The sequence below is a fragment of the Euprymna scolopes genome, chromosome 46, assembly GCF_053919585.1.
Source record: "Euprymna scolopes isolate OS-2025 chromosome 46, ASM5391958v1, whole genome shotgun sequence".
In the NCBI taxonomy this organism is placed as follows: domain Eukaryota; kingdom Metazoa; phylum Mollusca; class Cephalopoda; order Sepiida; family Sepiolidae; genus Euprymna; species Euprymna scolopes.
The window spans coordinates 54,289,905-54,301,544 of NC_136527.1; positions in this window are offsets into that span (position 1 = coordinate 54,289,905).

Genomic DNA, 11,640 nt, shown 5'->3' on the forward strand with positions numbered 1-11,640 from the left:
TTCTAGTATCAGTAAAGATATTAGCTACGCATTAGTAAGTTAAAGTGTTAATACAAACAAAAAAATGCAGTTTTCCCAGGACATATTTTAAATATATAGAAATATATATATATATATATATATATACATATATATATATACATACATATATATATATATATGCATATATATATATATATGCATATATATATACATACATATATATACATATATATATACATACATATAAATATATATATATATATACATCCTCCATCTGATATAGTTACTAATCCAATACACCACTCGAGCAGCCCTTCCATCTACAATCATACAACTACTAATAATGATGATGATAATAATAATAATAATAATATTAATGAGAATAATAATATTTCTCCGAACAGCCATCCTAACACTAACAACACTCATTATCCCCTTTAAAATAGTCCTCATACCGATATTGTCTCACCATTCGTTGAACACTATGAACAAAATTCAAACTATTTAGCTAATACAAATCAGCAAATTAATATTAATACCAGACCTCGAGCTTTTAATAAAGTACATACATATATCGGCGCTACGTCAACATTAATAAGAAAAGAATATCAAACCACATTTCTTCTTTTAACAACCATAAATCTAATAATAACCAAGGAACTTCTCTAACCACTTTAATTAAAACACTTAACTCTAACAATACTCCCTTATCAATCAAATGGACTATTATAAAAAGTTAAGTCTTATACTCCAGGCTCTAAGTCATGCCGCCTCTGCACAACCGAAGCTATAACTATAAGTACTTCCCCTCAAAGTAACAATATAATAAATTCTAAAAATGAACTGATCTCTTTCTGTAAACATAAGTCCAAATTTAATTATGGCAATTTTGAAATTACATAGTTATTACTTTTACCCTTTATATAGATATAAAGATTTTTCTTTAACTTTATCGTTTTTCGACATACTTCTTAATACCTTATAATTTAATAATCTTTTATTTTAATTCTTTATCTCCTCTTTGCATGGTCGGTTTTTATCTGCATTTTCTGTTTTATTCTTTAAACTTTCCTATCTATCTAATATATCAATCTACCCACACTTTCATATCTTGTATGTATAGGTACTTAAATTTTACTTTATGAATTTTTTTTCTAAAATTGCAGATACCGGCCATTCTCTCCCTTTAAATAATTTTCATTTTTATTTTTTTAATTTTATTCTTTTTTTATTTTATTTTATATTTTATTTTTTATTATATTTTATTTATTTATTTATTTATTCTTTATTTTCTATTTATTTATTATTTATTTATTTTTATTTTCCTTTTAGTGTCGTTTAACAACTCTTGCTGACATTTTTTTAAGTGACGACCTGTACATTTCAGTCGATCTATATTATTTTGCCCTATATATATTTTTTCGCGCCTTTAACATTTCCCGTCTGGGTCATTTTGACTTTTGTTTCCCTTTATTTTATATTTTATATTTAACTTTATCATTTTTTCTTCTCTCTCTTCTTTCTCTTCCCAGATCTTTCTTATTTATATTTATGTCTCAGTAATAGAGTGAAAAAGCACATCTTATTTTTCTTTTATTAGTATTATTGGAATCTTTTCTTTTTTCCTTGTACACATTTTTGTGAATTATTCCATGGATTTCTGCCTTTGGATTATTATGGACCATCTTCTTCCAATTACGAGATTTCCTTGCATTTTACTTGTACAAATGAAAATTCTTTTAACTTTCTTGAAGTTTTACATTTGGATTTTACCGTCACTGGATTTTTTTATCTTCCACTAGACTATCCATTCATGTATAATCACCTTTTTCTTTACCATATTCCCTCTGCTTAACTTATTTTTTTTTCAAGTAAGATCTTTGACTTACTTGTTGTTTCATCAAATACTTCTGCATGCAAAATCCGATCCCGCATTTTGCTAATTTTTACCCTCTGATGAGAAGGAGAGTATTTCTTCGAAACTCCGTGGATTAAGGACTATCCATTTATCTAATGTTTCCTTTTCAGATTAAATATGTTTTAACTCATTTTAAAGTGTTTGTTAACATTTTTATTAACTGTTTGCTCATTTTATAAGCTCTATTTCCTATTTTGTTTTATCGAGCTTCATTTCTTTCTGATAGGTTCATAAGAGTAGTAGTTGAGGGGAAAAAATCAGAAGCTCACAGTATTAATGCCGGTGTCCCTCAGGGATCCATCCTGGGCCCAACTCTTTTCCTGATCTACATTAATGATCTTCCAAATCATATCCTTACATCATTTGTAGACATTTATGCTGACGACACTACCATTTATGGTACCACATCTAAGACAGTAAACGACCAAGTTCTCTCCAATTCTCTCTCCTCTGATCTTGAGCACGTAGTACAATGGGGAAAGGAGTGGCTGGTTACTTTTAATGCATCTAAAACCAAGCTTCTCTCTTTACATCATCAACATTCTAATTCACATTTGTCATCAATTGAAATGAATGGCTCTCGTCTTCAGGAGGCCTCAAGTTTTGACAAGCTTCTGGGCTTGACTATTACTCCTGATCTTAAATGGAACACGTATATCAAATCTGTTGCCAAGGCCGCTGGAAAAATGGTGGGATCTTTCTATCGATCCTGTAGATATCTCACTGCTGATGCTATTCTCTACCTATATAAGAGCCAGGTACGTCCAAGGATGGAATACTGTTGCCACATCTGGGCAGGAGCTGCTAGAAAGGACTTGTCCTGCCTTGATAGAGTTCAAAATAGACTTCGTAGCCTTGTAGGAGATGTCCTTTTCTCTTCCTTGCAACCTCTATCTCACAGAAGAGATGTTGCGAGTTTGTCTCTGATGTATCGTTATTTTCATGGAAAGTGTTCAACTGAGCTTCAATCTATGGTCCCCCCTCGCCAAACTTTCACAAGAAACACTCGTCTAGCTGTAAACACTATCAATAATTTCCCCCACTCTTTATCTGTGCCTAAACCTAAACGTAGATTCCATGAACAAAGCTTCTTTCTTAGAACTGCACGCCTGTGGAATTGTCTTCCGTTTTCCTGCTTTCCGGCTGACTACAATATGGTTGTGTTCAAGTCTAAAGTAAATAAGTTCTTGATGAGCCGTTCCATATAAGTTATTAAATTTACCAAATTTTCATTACTAATGATTACTATATTGACCAATTTCTATTGTACACTCTTTAACCCTTATCCTTGAGTGGCCTCTGGGCCTTGATAATGTGGTGATGCCTTTGTAAAAAAAAATATATATACTTTAATTTTACCATCTTTGATCATTTTGGTAAATTTTATTGTAATTTTCATTATATATATATATATATATATATATATATATATATATACAAGCCCGTGAAAACGTATTCACACCCAAATCCTCCAACAAGTTTTGAAGCAAAACGTTTTAACTTTATTCTTGTCATATGTTTTTGAATACATCAGGGATATTTAAAATAATGAATTCCTTTTTCATCTCGCTGCTGATGAAGTGGTATTTAATATCTATAAAATAAATTCCGCTTCTCAAGTAGAGAGAGATACAATCTGTTGCTTTTTAGATTTACATAAAATACTGGACCCATTTTCTGATGGTCTGAAACAATACCCAGACATACTTTTTCGATCTTCATCGTTTCCCCAATCTGAATTTTAAAATCCAATCTAATTTTAGGGGGTTTTGATTTTCAAATACTAAATTATGTTCTTTAGTAACTGTTAAACATGTTTAGCTCTGTTTAACCCCTTCAGTATCTCTCTAGGTATTTTTGTTTCAGTGTAGCATATGTCGGGTCTCGTAGCAGTCATTTAATAGATAAGACTTTCTTATAATTCTTCGGTATAATTTATCGTCGTTTCAGATTCTCTGTGTATATTTTCATTAATATCAATGTCGAGCATTTCTTGCTCTCTTCGATTCCAAAGTTTAATAGTATTTTGTCAATGTATCTTGATTGACTCATCGCAATAAATCTTTTCTTATGAGTAAATTCTATCCCCGAAATCATGATATTTTGCCATGATATCGTACTGACCATGCTAAACGTTGCTTAACTTGGTTAAAATAACGAAAACTGGTATGCAACGTGATTATGATACGTATATGTCGAGTGCTTTAGGATGCCTTTTGAGATATGCTGAGATTATGAGTCAACCGTTTTCAAAAGACTGACTACACCGGATGAAACCGTGGTTTATCACTGCGATAAAGAAATCTAGTTCTGTTACTCAAGGCACATGTTATATAGGCTTTGTTAATTTGACTTAATGTAATATTTTCATGTTCAACAAAAGTTTATAGGTTTTTTTATAAATGCATAGTTTTTTCTCACTTGTGTTTTCGCCTTCAATCAAGTTCTTTATTTTATAGTCGATTTAATTATTGTTCCTGACTTGTCGTTTTTGACCTCTTTGATTAAACTTAACGAACAAAAATTACACATGTAGTAAAACACAATGAAGATTATCTGGTTTTAAATGTTTTATTTAAAGAGAAATTGTTCATGGGAGAAAAAAAACTAATATCTAATTAACTAATTACTTTTTATTCCGTTCTTCAAAGTTAGTCTTAACAATGAGAATTGAGAGACGTAGACGACCAGACATCGAGGTTAAATTGTTTTTTTTAAAACATTTTCAGACGCATTTTGCCTGTCTTGCTTCCCAATTCAGACTTCCTTCTTTGTCATATCATGTGACACTTGAATGTTTCATGCATTTATCTAGGGAATGAAACTTTCAATAAAACGCCACCTGTAGCATTTCTGTTTACCCACAAGTTAGTCTTAGATGTACTACTCTCTTGAATTGGAAGCCATGTTTAGTTTCAGAACAGTTTCCGATAATTAGTTGTTCTATACAAGTCCTGGAGATGACTGGTTCTCAGTAAACAGTTATTTTGTACAAGTTCCTGACTTTATAATTTTGTAGGCAAAGAACAAAAGATTCTTCCCGTGTTGATACAAAGAAAACATGCAAGGTTGCTTAAGAAGGATGAATTTTTATGGAGCAATTCCAGTTTCTTATTGGTTGGTAGTAGAACGTGAATTAATTTGATTCGTCAGTTCCAAGCAGCAGCGTTTATAAGTGTAATCTCCCAAATGTGAGGGACCCTACCCCATTATATATAAAAAAAACATTGCACCCCTATTTTTATATAATAGTGAAGTCCTTTAGGTTCATTTTTTATTCTGTGCAAAAATAAATATATATATTTTAATATTTAAGTATACATACTAAAAATAGAAATCATTTGGATCTTAAAATCTGAGCATGTAAAAAGAAGCCATTTTTTATTTTTTCAAGTGTCAATATATATATATGTGTGTGTGTGTAAAAAAGAAAAAAATTGTGATAATTTTGTTACTGTGTAGCATATGTCGGGTCTCGTAGCAGTCATTAAATAGATAAGACTTTCTTAAAATTTCTTGGTATAAGTTATCGTCTATTATTTAAGATTCTCTGTGTATATCATTTCCGACCGGTGTAGTAGTGCGTTTCTTGCACTCTTCGAAATGTTAATAGTATTTTGTCAATGTATTTCAATTGACTCATCGTAATAAGTTTTTTCTTTTGAGTAAATTCTATCCCCCAAAACCATGATATTTTGCCAAGATCAGTGATTTTGAATTTTTATATAATCTGTTCTTAACATCGATCAACATTATGTCACGATTTGATGCGATTAAAATGTCATCGACCCATAAAACCAAAATCAGTATTTATCGTCTTTGCTTTTGGTGTATAAACCCGGGTCAGCGAGTCATTGTTTAAATTGTTCAAATCTAATCGTGAAATACTGTATTCCAACACTGGGCACTTTGCTTTAGACCATACACTGATTTGTTAAGCCTCCACGCGCAATTTTTAATTTTCATTATGAATCCCTCCGTATCGCCATACTTCACACAATACGTAATATAAAATTTGTGATCCGAAATAAGTAGATAATGCCTGGGATAATGGATTTACAAACAAAACATATACTTGTCTTTGACCTTCACCAATCGCTTATTATAATTATTGCTAATATTAGGAGAACCCCTGTTTGTGGTATATGGACGGGGCTTCACAGACAATTATGTCAGGCTAGTGTGCTATTCCATGGGGACGCTGACTCTTTAAATCTCTCTTTCTGAATCACGCGTCTCATTAACCCATTCGTGTGAAAGAAACACGTGTCCCAGGATATGTAACAGAATAAAGACATTTAATAGAAATGAAAAGATAAATTCAATTAAAATATAACTGCTACACATGAATTTGTTTATTTTTAATTTTAGTTAATTTTTTTGGTTAGAAATGTTTCTTTTCTTAAGACAATTATTATTTATATAATCGTATTTAATTTAAATTTCGATCTCTGTATATGAAAATTGCCATACAATTACCTTGTCATAACCTGGGTGTTACTGTTGATACACTCTTGAACCTGACAGCAACTAAGACGGTAAGACCCTAATCTGATAACCTGCAAAGTCATAATATGTTCCAATTATGCACATAGCCTGGTTGGCACTCTTAGCAGTTCTTCAAAACAAGTAGCTATTAGGGCTAAAGGCAATAAACTCAGACACAATCTGTAAGATCAAGGAATGTTTTTGATAGTAGCTTCCTTACATGAACAAATAATATAATCCGATAATAAACTAAATACATGAGTTGTTGATATGCATATCATAGCAGAATGGTTAAGCACAGTTTATAGAAGGATTCAGAAATAGGGGCGATAATCTGGCTGAAAAAGAAAAAATAGATAAAAATTACACAATAAGTTTATGAAAATATAGAATACATAAAGGGAAACATGAGAAAGTCAAAGTAAAAATAAAAATAAATCCACATTTAAAAGTAAAAAATGCTAATGCATTAAACCTACATTTGTCTAAATTCGGCATTGATTTTATTTAATATGTTTGTCCGGTACTTATATATAACTACAATAAATAATATAGAATAACATCTGGCGACTCGTGGCTAAAATTAGTGGGAGTGCTGATTCAGAAAAAAAAATCCGGTACTTATGTATTTTTACATATCATGCTGAGATAATAACGTTATTATTTCGAAAGCCATTCTTAACAATGGAAGAGGAGGGTGTTTTGTAACTATTCTGTGTTTCAACCTTGCAACTTAATAAAAAAAATATATCATGAAACTTAGATTTAATCTGTAAAAACTATTTAGAAATTCCAAAAGACTCAGGCTTGGCTTTGTACCCTTTACTCATTGCCCCTCCTTCCTCGAGCTGAACCCGCTGAACTACTTCCTTTGGTCATATGTCCCATGCTTTAAGTGCTTAGGGTCCTTGTTGATTAATCCGAAAGATTCCAGTTTCATTTTAACCACATCTGCAGACAGTATGTCTTCATTAACGTAGATGTCATCAATGTAAGCTGAAGTAGCTTTCACTGTGGTCTCATCTTGCATCAAAACAATTTTAATGATATTAATGTCATTATTAAGGTGCTACGTTTAGGCAAAACCTAAGCGTGTCAAACAGCATCGTTTTCCCTTGATTATCCTTGTCTGAAATGGCCACCGTGACTCATGGACCCGTATTTATAGTTAGGCTCTCTTCAAATCCAGCAGTGCTACATTATTCCCTTTCTGACGCCACTCTCCTAGTTTAACAGCGCACACATCTGCATTCCCGATAAATGCATCAACATGCTGATTCAATTCTCGATAATCCATTGCCCGTCGAATTTTGTGCTTAGTCGGTTGCTCAAGAGTCATCAGCGGAATTAATCCTTTGGGTGGTCCTAGACATTCTTTTGGGTATGGTATTAACCAACCGTTATCAATCCACGTCTGAAGTTCTTCTTCAGATGCAGCCAGATTCTTAATTGTAATGGCATACTCTGGAATGGTATTGCATAACCGATCTGGCGATTCGGGCATGGTCCATTTCCACATCACAGTCCATGCCGTTTCTTTGTCCTCAATACACAAAGCTGTACAGACTTCTTTCCCTCTGCCAACAATATACCTCCGCCTGCTGTAATCATGACATATTCTAGAGTTTTTATTGCATCAATTCCAAGTAATAAGTCTTATCTAAGGGATTTTTCTTGCATCACCAGGACGTCAACTTCAACTGTGTCACCTTTCTCAGTGCAGATTGTTCCCAGTCTAAAGTGATGAACATTGCACACCATTAATTTTGACACCGAGAACAGACAATACGGTATTCATTGTTTGGCAAGGGGCAAGGGTGGCGACAGTACCTTGTCCTTGACTAAGTTTCTCGAACAGTTAGGATATATGTGACCCAACTTATTTCAGTGAAAACCTCGTAGTGTTCTGTGTAATAATGGATAAACCTTCATCGTACCACTTTGACTCTGTCACTCCTTAAAATATGGTTAGGGCCCCCACAGGGTTCTCACGGATAATGATAGCTGGGAGAGAATCTACATTGTCTCCGTAGAGTTTAGATGTTGCACGACTAGTGCTAGCTGCTGCTGTAATTGGTTCTGGTTCCTTAAGGATGTTTCGCGTTTCGGCCAAAAACTCGTCCGTTGTTAATCTGTCAATATGTGACGACGCTTGCAAAAGTCTACTGACATCCTCAGATAAGTCCACCAAAAAATGGCACAGCTTAACATTTTGTCGTTGACATCACCAAACGATGCTGATAACTTCCATAAATAAGCTAAGTAAACGTTCACCGTTTCATTGGGATATAGTCGCCGGGTAGTAAGCTGTTGCCTTGCAACAAAAGGATCTGTACCAAATGCTGTATATAAACTCTGCTTAATTTTTTCCCAGTCAGGTTCATCCTCGAGTTGCTGGTATACTGCATAGGCCCCTTCAGTTAACCTCAACGGAATGACTGTTGCTGACTTCTTTATTTTGCACAATTTGCAAAGACACTTAGCCTTCTCAACCCATTCGACAACAGACGGCCCAGCAGTAGATTTATCAAATTCCGGTATTAAACAAATGTCGAATCTGTCCATTTTTTTTTTTTTTGTCATCGCTTATCAAAGTCACTTGAAAATAAAATAAAAAAGGCGAGATAGATTATAAAATGAAAAGGGAAAAATGACAATTGTTAAAACATCTTCTTGTTGAAACAACACACGAAAGTCTTTTTTTCTTTTTTTTCTTTTTTTTTCCTCAACTTGCAACAACAACTCGTGTATTCAATATTAGCTTCTGCCGTTCGTTCTCGGTCTAAACAGTCCAACAAAATAACAAGACTCGACCCTCATATGCTTTAGAATTCGTCCCTCTTAACAGTTACCAATTGTGAGTACACATATGCAAATTAATGACATACGTTTACCAACCAGCGACCTACAAAATTATTTTAAATTGTTTTTTCTTCTTTTCAACATTTTCTACATTATCATTTTACACGCTAAACAAGCAGGAAGTCGTTTGCAGGAAACATCCACAACTTTCCAAAAACACCAAACATTTGTTGAGCTCCCGCCGGCGCCTGTGGAAAAATATGCTCCCAGTTCTAGATTCGTATCGAGCGACTGATTGAGGCGGAAGGCGGCTACATTGAATAGTCAGCTTTACTACATACTCAAGTTATGTTAATTGATTTTTTCAATAAAAGGTTTAAAATTGTTTTTGTTTATTTATTTATTTTTTGGTGTGACAATTTTATCGTTCGACCCTATACATAAGACAATATCATTAACCTTAGATTAATAAATTAACATTTATTTATATAAGAGTGGTTCCAATATGGGGGATCGATTACTAGAACGTTTTATTAGAGACTAGGTATGACCATAATAAAGGCGGAAATTTCGGCCGCACCATAAATATAATAACAGTAAAAACTTGGAAAATAAAATTGATTCATTGTAATTGTTACAGTATTCTCAAGAAGAAAGATTTTAAAAACCGCACCATAACAATGATAACAGTAAACACTCATATTTTATTATTCTCCATAAAATCGTAAATTATTCGAAGAACTCCGCAAAAATCTAAAAACTGGAAAATTGGAACCGCATGTTATTTCTACAATGAAAACAACGTGATTTTAAAAATTCTATCAAAAATCAAATAATTGATCAATTTCGTTAATTTTTTACAGACTTAGAAAAAAAAGGCCGAACTATAAATGAACTGCGATAATATACAAAACATTATCATATTTTGCCCACCTCAGAATATTATTTCGGGAAGGGATTCACATCTTAGTTATTTTTTTACATATAAAAATATAGTGGAATTTTATCGATTTTTTTGGAAAAATAGAATTTTGAAAATTAATTAAAATTCTTAAATTTGAAAAATTAATTAAAATTATTAAATTTTTAAAATTAATTAAAATGATCAAATTTTGAAAATTAATTAAAATGATCAAATTTCGGAAATTAATTAAAATTCTTAAATTTGAAAATTAATTAAAATTAAGTCTTAAAAAAAAAATATTTACATTTGACAGTTTTTAACTTTTTTTTAAATTTCAAATAATTTTCGAAATTTATTTGTATTTAACGATTGAATTTTCCAAGATTCGTGGCTTTGGCGGTAAAGAAAATTACATGAGAAAGCGACTTTCATATCAACAAGCATCTAATCGTTTTAATATTTCGAACTAATGCTTTCTTGTGTAATGAACACGCACACATTTCAATATTTTCACAAAAAAAATATAATTAAAAAGCATTAATGTGGTTTAATGATAATAATTCTCCAAAAAATGTCGCTTACATGTTTTCAAAAAATATTCACATTCATTTCAAGCCACGCGTGACACTCTGTTCATAAAAATCAGTAATCTTAAACTTCATGATATGGGGGCATAATAAAGCTCATAGGATCCTCATTTAGCTAATTCTGCATAATGAACACTCGTGACAAGAAATCATTTACGTTGGAACGATTTGAATTATTTCAATTAATACGTTAATGGTTTCTTTGTCAAGTGTCGTTATTTTCTGAAGTTATTTTTATATTTTTATTTTATGCATGGAAACCTTCTATTAATCGGTGATCTTGTTAAATTTACCTTTAACAGTCCTGTGGATACGTTCGAGAGATAACTACACCTGCAACTTCAGTTTTAAATATTGATAGATTCCAATGGTGAAGATGAAGTCACGTCCTTACAAGTTAGTGACACCGGGGCCATTTCCTACAGATTGACACCAGTTCAATTAGTCCTCTGGGATCAAATTAGAAAAAATTATTATACATTTTGTACATTCATCTTAGTTTACTTTTAATCAGTTCATATGTATGTTACGTTTGTACAGTGGTAACGTCACCAGCTTTGAATGCTACAGTTTTTACTTTTAGTTTCGACTCTAGCTGATAACACCCTAATACTTTTTTTTACTTTTGAAATCACAAGTTCATTATCTCTATAATAATCTATACAAAATTTGGACGAATTAAAATATCATATTTAAGCGTATTTTACGACTGGGCAAAGATGGGCGCCTCGCCTCTCATTTGCTAGTTATAAATAGTGCTATGACAAGAGAATATTCTTTTCATTATATTAACTCTCAAGTATATATCAGTTCTGCTTGGATGGGTGGGGGCTAATTAAGCTTCGTTTTGTACAAAGTGTTTTGTTTTTGTACAAACAATGTCTTTTTATTTTAATCCAACATCTTAAGACTTTACTTTACTAATTATCTTTGAAATAATACCAGGAAAAACTAATATT